The following is a 9,403-nucleotide window of genomic DNA, read 5'->3' as shown; positions in this document are numbered from 1 at the left end:
ATAGCTACTCGACCGAGGGTAAGGGTTAGGGTTAACAATGATACTAAAAATAATAAATATATATAAATAAAATAATCTTTAAAAAAAATTAACCATTTAAAAAATATCTGCTAGTGCAAAAAGTGTCTTCGTGCAAAAGTATCTTTGTGCAATTTTATTCCCTCGGGCAAAAATGTATTCGTGTAAAAGTATCTTCGTACAAATTTCTACATTTGTGCAATTTTGTCCCATCCTGCAATTTTGTACGCTGGTACAAATTTGACAGCTATCTCGTAAAAGTAATTTCCTTCTAGTAAACAACGTTTGATTTGTTTTTAAAAGTTTTTTATATTTGTTTAAACTGTAGTATAAGTTTTTTTTGTTTTGACCTGTAGCTTTATTTTTTATTAAAATCGTGGATAGTTTTTTCAAGTAATAGTTTTTAGAAAAGTTAATACACAACAAAGTTTTATTTAACAAAAAATTAATAATAACTTAAAATAAAAATTAAAAAACTATCATAAGGATTATAAAAAAAAGTGAAAATTATGAAACTAGCTCCCAGTATTTTTTGTAATATAGTATTATCACTTGCAAATAGGTTTGAGACAAAAAAAAATGGTTTAACTAAAGCTTTTTTACAGTCAAAATACAAATTAATAAAAGGTCTAATAAATTTTAGCACACTGTAAAGATTGAACTTTTATTTTTATTTATTTTTTTTTTAATTTTTAAAAATAACATAAATAGTTATAATAAAAAATAAGTTTGAAACAATGGCTTAATTTGTCTTACTCATATTTTTATCCGGCAAAATTTGAGCTTGTAGTTTTTATGCGAGTTTATATGAAATGCTAATCTTAAGCATGGCCTTTTATTTTTTCTAATACCTGTTTACAAAAACTTGTTAATTTTGAGAAAATCTTGTTTTATAGGTTCTTTACAACGACGTTAAACTGTATCTAAAAGGTTTACTATTTGATATCTAAAAGGTTTTTATCGTACATTAAGTCCTACAACATTTTTATAAATTTTTTTGTCTTTTAATAAAAAAACCTATTATCTTTTATACGGAACAAATTATTTTAATCTAAAGTTTGAAATAAGTTTGAAGAAAAAAAATGACTTAAAATATACAAAACCCATGATTGTTTAACACTAAATGCAAATACTTGTATAAAGTTTTTGATGAACTTTATGATTTGCTTGGTTATTCCGTGAATAATATTTAAAAAATTTAAAAACATTAGTTTGTTCATTCGACTTTTATTTTTAGTTTTAATTATAAAAATTAAAGCTATTACAATTTAATTATTTTATTAAGGTTTCAAGTTTTTGTGTCGATACTAATGTTTTAAAAATATGTTTGCTAATGCTTCGGGGATGAGTTTACTTATAACAACTGTTTAGGGGATATTTTCAATATTTTTTTAAAATTAGTTTAATAAGGAAATTAACTAAAGAAGAAAAACTTTAAGACTACAAACTATCTTTATATAAACTGTAAAACTAAAGTGTTTAATTAAAATGTTGCCAGTGGGTCTTTTTCAGCAAAACCCTATTGTAGGATTTTCAGTTCAATAAATAATATTAGTTGCCTAGGAAAAATAGTAGAGTTATAATACAAGTAGTAATTAATTCATTGTAATTTTAAACCTTAAACGAAGAGTTTAGATGTGAAACAAATATGTCAAGCATATAGAACAACATAATTACACTTTGTATTAAAACATTATAAACAAATTAGTTTTAAAAATTTGAATATTAAAAAACTTAGAATGGAAATAAACTAAAATTAACTAAAATTTAAATATGTTTAAATAACTTGATAAGTTCAAGGTTTAATAATTGTTGTTATCAGTACTGTAAAATTAAAACTTTAGATTAAAACATACTACAATTTTTTTTTGAAATAGTTTTTTATTAACGCTAAAAAAACTTAATAACGAAAATGCACATCAAATAAACATCTAGAGAATGATGCGCAGCCAATTAGTTTGCGAGGGCGTACACAAGTCCAAACAGGTAGCCGAAAAACGAACCAAAGTAGAAAAACGTTTTAGTAAGACCCTCCTTAAAACCGTAATCCAGATTTTTACGGTTCATAACGGTGGTTGGGTCGTACAGACCAGGTTTGGACGGACGCTTCTTGTATCTGTAACAGTGGTAAGCGACCAGCGGACAATTGAGACCGAACGAAATCCAACTACCGCTTGCAAGGAACAAAAGTGTAACGGTTGAGTGAGCAACTTATTCGGGTAGAACCAGAGGGTTCATGCTTCTGCAGTGGTCTATCGGGTTTTGGTAGGCAGATTTGAGCTCGTCGAAGGCAATCGCCTGGTATGCTGACAGGAATATCAGGAACATTGATGTTATAAACGCTACTATATAACAGAAGGCAGCAAATGTGAAAGCCATTTTAATACTTAATAATACTCTGTTTGGATTTTATTAAATTTAGTTGTTCAAAACTACTTCTGGTACTACAGTATTCAACTCTAATTAAAATAAATCTCTAAATCTTTTACTTGTCGCTTAGGTTTTGAAGAATAATTTCAGATAATTTTTTTATTCATTAACTGTAATTAAAGAAAAGTGCATAAAAATAAGTGACTATAAAATATTTGTAATTTTTATTACTAAAGTCCTCATAAAATACTAAAACGCTAACATAATTAAAAAAAATTCAAATGAGTGGCGACTGTAAGCAAAGTTAATGAAGTTTTGTTAAAGCATATTTATTTTTTTTGATTATATTCAGTTTTGGATAGTAATATAATGTAACATAAAAAAGTATTATAGCTTAATTAAATCAAAATCGTTAAAATTTTAACAAATCATCTAACTTAACTTTTAAAATTTCTAAAGCTTACCTGAAATATTCAGAAAATGTGAAATTAAACTAACTTTAGTTAAGCTACAAATTTTTAAAATATTAAATTATATGAACTTTGACTGGGCTAACTAAAGGTTTATGATTTCAAACTAACCTGAGTAAGTATTGTGACAACCCTGAAAACCTTTAGTTTAATTTTGAATAAATAAATAGCAATACTTTGTCTAATTATATTTAAGTTGTTTAATAATTCTATTAAGTTAATAATTTAAAAACCTAATAAATGTACTACATTTTGTTTATAGTTAAAGTGTTTAGTTAATTTCCCTTAATGTAAAAAATTATTTATCCTGATTATTTACTTTTAAGACTTTTCAAACTAAAAGTTCACACATATCTACAGTTTCAATTTTGTTACTATTTAGATATACAAATATAGAATGTACAATTAATTTTGCTATAATCTAAGGTAGCTATTTTAACAGGTAAAAATTTAAACATGTAAATGAACACAAAAAAAAGAAAAGAATATTATACTTTAGGAAAAACAAGTAAATTTTAATCATTAACAAAAGTGAAAAACCTAGTATTTAAACTAATTTGTTCAAAAAATTGCGAAATTTAGATTAGACATCAAACAACTATTAATTAAATAATTTAAATTTTAATTTTCGAATAAAATACTTTATAATGTACATCACAGTATTTTTAAATAATTTATACTATTTGTTTTTTTTTATTATCATTTTATTACAAAAAAAAATTACAATAAACTATACTTAATATAGTCAGAAAACCTAGACTTTATTTCTTAAATTACAGTCAACCTTTTTTTAAAAAATTTCAACAAGCTTTTAAAACATGAAAAATTCTTCTAAATTTTAAGTAAAATTTCAAATATAAATTTTAAATTATATTTTATTATAAATAATTATAGTTTTAATATTATAATGTTAAAAAAAAAATTTTTATTCAACTTTAAATGTGATCTACAATAAATAAAATCAAGGAAAACATAACTCTTAACTTTTTTTTTTTTTATAAATTTAAGTTTTACTATTAATATTTATTTAACGTTAACAACTCCAGTTATCTAAAGTTGTTGATGATTTTTGATCACAATTATATATTTTTTTCCAGACTGAAGATTCAATAGCTATTTTCGCCTAATTTTCCAAATTTAAGCTGAAAGTTTCATTCAAAATATATTTTCATATGTTATATTTAAAATCACGTAAGGAAAAAGGTTTTGTTTTAAATTCAAATATTATTTTAGTAGTCAAACTTAAATTTTTTGTCAATTATTTTTCTGTTATACTTTTTTGCAATTCTCTTGTAAACAAAGTATTTAATTAATCTGAACTACTTCAAAATATTTTAATGCCTGAAATGTTGTCGAAAGCAATTAAAACTTATTTTAAACTTTACGTAGTTAAAAATAAAATAAAACTTTTTTTAGAATACAACTTTAATTTATAAACAATTTAACAATTCCAGAGTATAAATAGTATATTTTAGAACACTAATTGTCCCTTTTTAATTGAAAACTAGAATCAAAGATAAAAAAAAATAATGATTAAAAACTGTTAAAATGATGATGTAGTGTTACTTAAAATGTGATGTGTATTTAATAAAACTGTAAATGTTTTATAACTCCTTGTTAAATCTAGTTAAAATCTCTTATATATTATAACTTTAGTTTCTATAATATATTAAGATTATTTTAAGTCCAGGGTTTTCCAGGCTTTTCCATGATCTTTATAAAAAAAATTCCACTTTTTGAAAATAAAAGTATGGTTTTACTCAAGTAAAATTTAACTAACTTTTTAATTCTTTTTTTTAGGTAAAATTGTCACCATAGCTGTTTACTTAAGCTTACAGTGAATTACTATCATTTTTAACTATAGATTAAAAAAAGTCTAGTACTGTAATTATTAATATAAATTTAAACTTCTTTCAAACTTAATCAGAATAAAACAAAAATCACATAACTTTACAAACACAAATAAAAATTAAAGTTTTATTTGGTACCTCATTTTCAATAAGAAGAAAGAAAATATGAATTTAAAAAAAAATAAAACTAACCAAAGAAATATTTGAAAAGTCCATAAAAGTATTTTGTCAGGGCATGCATTTTGAATAAAAAGGAGCAAACTTAAAACAAATATCCAAAGTATCTTGTGTGCCTGTTGAATATTATCTTTTTTGTTAAGGTTTAAACAAAGAGAGTGTTAAAATTTTCTAATTTTTTTTTTTGATTTTGAGCCTAATGAGAATTAAAAAAAATTAATTAGATGAAAAAGTCATGACCTATCACATTTCTTAATAGTCGCAAATTTAGAATAGATTCATTTAACCACAATACTACTTTAACTAGATTACTAAATTAAGCTAGGATGAAAACATCAACTATATTTTCAATCAAAATACTTTAAAGATAAATGTTCTATAAACTATGTTTAGTTTCCATAGTTTTCTAGTGCAGTGGGAGTACTAACTGAAGAACTTATCAACTTATACACATTTTGTTAAAATTATTAACTACGCAAGGTTTCAGAACAACTGTATTTCTTAAGTTTGTTTTCAATTAAGCCTGATGTTGTGAAGTTATAAGTTTGGAGCAAGTTTGGTATAAAGCAGTGTTATATTTACTCAAGCGTGAAATTATTTTTATAAAACAAGTAAAAGTTTGCACAATTCAGTGCTTAACTGGCATGATAACTATAAGCAATATCAACAGTTGTTCGGAGTTTTCAAGTTAAAACAACATATTTATTAGAAAGTATCTTTTATCTGCTAAAATTGTAAAATATAAAGTATATACGTACTTTAAAACCACTCTATATAAAATATAAATACCTTTTGAAAAGCAAGCTTTTAAAATTATGATTTAATAAAGAACAACACACAGTGTTGATAAAATTAAGAATATTTAAAAGTTTCTGATTGCTGAATTATCCTTCATATGTTTTATAAAAGATAATTAGAGTCAAACAACTAAAAAATGTTTGTCTTTTGTCAGATTTTCTAAAATACTGAAAAAAAGCCATATTGTACCACTTTTCTATGGGATCAAGCACCATTCATACCTACCAAATATAAAAAAATAACTATTTGAAAACTATATACTCTGAGCTAAATTATGAAGTATAAAATATTATTGTAGGAGTACAGCAAAGTTACAATTAGGTTTGAAAACTAATGAAATTAGTAAAAACGGTAGAAATTAGACTGTAATTAGAATGACGCTTGTATTTATAATATCTATTTTTAAAACTTTTGTTTATCATAATAAAGTTTAAATTTAATAAATATAAGGAGAATTCACATAAATGTTGTAAAAAGTCTTATGACATAAATTTTTCGTTTTCTCAGTTTCTGTTTTTAATTAAGGTATTATTGTCAAGTCAAAAATAAAAATTTAAGATTTACTGACTAAAAAAGTTTTTTTGTTAAACATAATGAATTTATTGTAAATGAAAATACTAGCATAAGAGAATTTACTCCAGCAAGTAACATTTATAAATTAATTTTAAGCTAGTTAGTTTATGTAACACCACAATACAGGGTTTCCACTCTCTTAGTATTCTCAGGATAACTCAGGAAAGTTATTAATTTATTATATATTTTTTTAAATCATTTTAATTTTCTTACTTAATTCTAACTCTGAAAAGTTTGCTCTTCTTAATTTCTATTATTATTTAATTAAATAAAAATAACAAATAAAAATGTGACACTAGATTACTTCAAAATTGTTGTTTAGAGAGAATCAAAACTTTTCTAATGAGTATTTAATTTCTTATTTAATTTATCTATAAACTTAATTTAAATTAAGTGACAAAGAGAAATAAAATAGAGCCACTAAAAGAGTAAATAATAAATACTTGTTTAGTGTTGAACTATTCTTGAAGAAACTTGAAGTATTTTATTTTAGATACTATTTCTATATAAATAACTATAATATAACAGGTTAACCAGTTTTATAGGAAAAATTACTTTCTAGGTGATTAGGTGTTTTTATAGTAGGTATATATATTTTCTAAAATACTTAATAGTCTGCAAGTTTTAACACCTCACTTTGAAGTCTGTAATGAAATGGTTTTGACAATAGTTGAAGTTTATTGATTGAAAATAAGACTTAATTTAGTGATAACTATTTCATAAATATTAAAAGTTAATTACCCTTAGCTTAAAGTTTTTATTGTATTCATATTTTTTATGTATTTTAACATTGAATTTTTATGATATTTATTAAGATATTTGATACAAAGTATACCTTAATTTGATAGAGTATTAATGAGGATACTTGTTGACATTATTTACTTCTATATTATATTAGAAGTACTGAGTAGTTTATCATAAACAAACTAGTTTCATTTACTAATATAACTTAATCTATCTTTACTAATTAAGAATTTTATTTTTCATATGAAAGAATGAGTAAATTAGTAGAAATTTTGATTTTAGTTCATATTGGCTTAGCTTAATTTTAATAAAACTTAAAAAATTACTATACAAAATCGATGTGTACAAAGATTTCAGATCTTTCTTACTAATTATTACTAATCCTATAACTAATTTAAAAGACCTGTTAGTATATAACTTTATGAATTTAATTTTATTCATTATTATAACTCATAGTTTTTTTTTGTATCCTGGTGATAAGAATAACTCTGCGGTGAAACTTAGTAATTGTTTTTCCTAAAAATAATAAATTACTAATAAAAGTTTTTAGGAAACATTTCATAACAGATTCATAAAGTAAAGTGCAGAGTAGCTATTGCTTCAAATCAAATACTCAACCTATTATTTAAAAATTTCTTGATAATTTTATGTCTACATTTAGGGATGACAGTTTAATATATGCTATTAATGATTTCTTTTTTATAAGAAGTTTTTTTTTGTTTCAATCGTTCTATTAATGCATGTTGATAAGATTTATGATTTCCATTACAAATAGTTGTTATTTGAATATCCTTGATACAAACTATTTATCTTGTTGCTATTAAACTATTTAAAATGCCAATTCTTGATTTCTGTTTGTTGATTTTACAATTTAATGATATACTAATTTTTTTCTTTATTAAGGGATAGATTATTTTAACTTAGTCCGTAATATTTTCATTAAATAAGAAAGTTTTAATTTAATATACTATTAAATTAACAAGAATATTCCTTTAGAAAATGTTTGCTAATTTTTCATAACTTATGTTTATATGCATAGTATGTTAGCTATATTTTAAAATACCGTAAACATTTACAATTCTCTTAACGTATTTAAATTTTGGAAATATTCCTAACTATTGACACTTTGAAAGTAGTCCAAAAAATAACTCAGAGTTAGACAATGTTAAAAGCGATTTGTTTTTTTTTTCTTGTTACAGAACTAATAAAAGATAACAACTTTTGTTTTAGTTTTTAAGATATTAATAAGTAAATACTTAAACTTTTAAGCTTTAAGTTAAAATATTATATAAAAAATAGTTAATAGATCTAAAAAATATATACAAAAATAATGGAAGAATTAGAACCAACACCCGGTTTTTATGCTCAAAACGGATATGGAGACTATGAAAAGCTATTTCTCCATCATGCAACAGTTAGTATGCTTAATATTTATGTTTATATTAATGATGTAATCTAATTAAATAAATTTTATTTTATACTTTTCATAAAAGAAAAATAAACAACATTTTGGTATAAACAAATCTTTTGCATTTTAATAATAGTTTAAATTATAAAGTTTATATGCAGAAGTGTCTGCAAAAACTAATTGATTGTTTTTTAATATAAACTTACAACATTACATCAAAATTTATTTGGCCCTTAAGAACTATAAGTGGCCTAAAATTAATGTCTACTTTTGTTAATCTGTCAACAGTTCAACACAATACGAATGAAGACCTAAGTTTAGTATAACAATAATATTTCCAAATGAGTTATAAACGGTGTTAATTCATAATAACTAGCTATAAGTAAATTTTATGACCCACTTAGTTTTGCAATCTTTACTTTTTTCTTTTTAATTAAAAGTTTTATTCTGAAAGCGCCATTTTCATTTAAGCCACGTTTAAATGATCATTTGTAGTTTGCTACCTTAGCTGAACGCAGGCCAGTAAAATCTTATTGCAAAGTAGATTTTTGTATGTTATATTTAAAAATTACACTTAAATAGATTAAAGACCTTGATATACTGCGAAAAGACATTTTAAACACTCACGAAGAAAGGAAGTTGTTGCTTCGTCGGTTAGAAGAAGAAGACCAGGTTAACGTTTTAAAAAACTTTGCAAGAAATAAAGCTAATAAGTTCTTTATTTTGCTGCATCACATAAAGTGTTACAATCCGCAAAAAGAAGATGAATCGTTTAAGAACAAAATTGAAGAGATCAGGCTAGATGTTGACCGACAAGTTGAAGAAATGAATGATTTAATTGCAGCGAAAAAGAAAAAACTCAACAAAGCACTTTCGTCTGAGAGGATTCAACAGTTTCATCAGTTCGAAGCTGATGAGTCTCACGTAGGAGATCAGTGTAAAGTGTGTCTAGAAGAAGTCGAAGTTGGAAGATTGATGAAGCAACTAGACTGCGG

The 9,403-nt window shown here is 23.6% G+C and overlaps 1 pseudogene; it reads right to left on the bottom strand.

Moving 5' to 3' along the window:
* Positions 1 to 1,971: 1,971 nt before the first annotated feature.
* Positions 1,972 to 2,397, bottom strand: LOC145829036 (protein cornichon homolog 1 pseudogene; annotated as a pseudogene).
* Between the last annotated feature and the right edge of the window lie 7,006 nt (positions 2,398 to 9,403).

This window comes from Thalia democratica, chromosome 2, assembly GCF_965202585.1.
Source record: "Thalia democratica chromosome 2, ktThaDemo2.hap1.1, whole genome shotgun sequence".
Taxonomy (NCBI): Eukaryota; Metazoa; Chordata; class Thaliacea; order Salpida; family Salpidae; genus Thalia; species Thalia democratica.
This window is presented reverse-complemented; position numbering and strand designations above follow the sequence as displayed.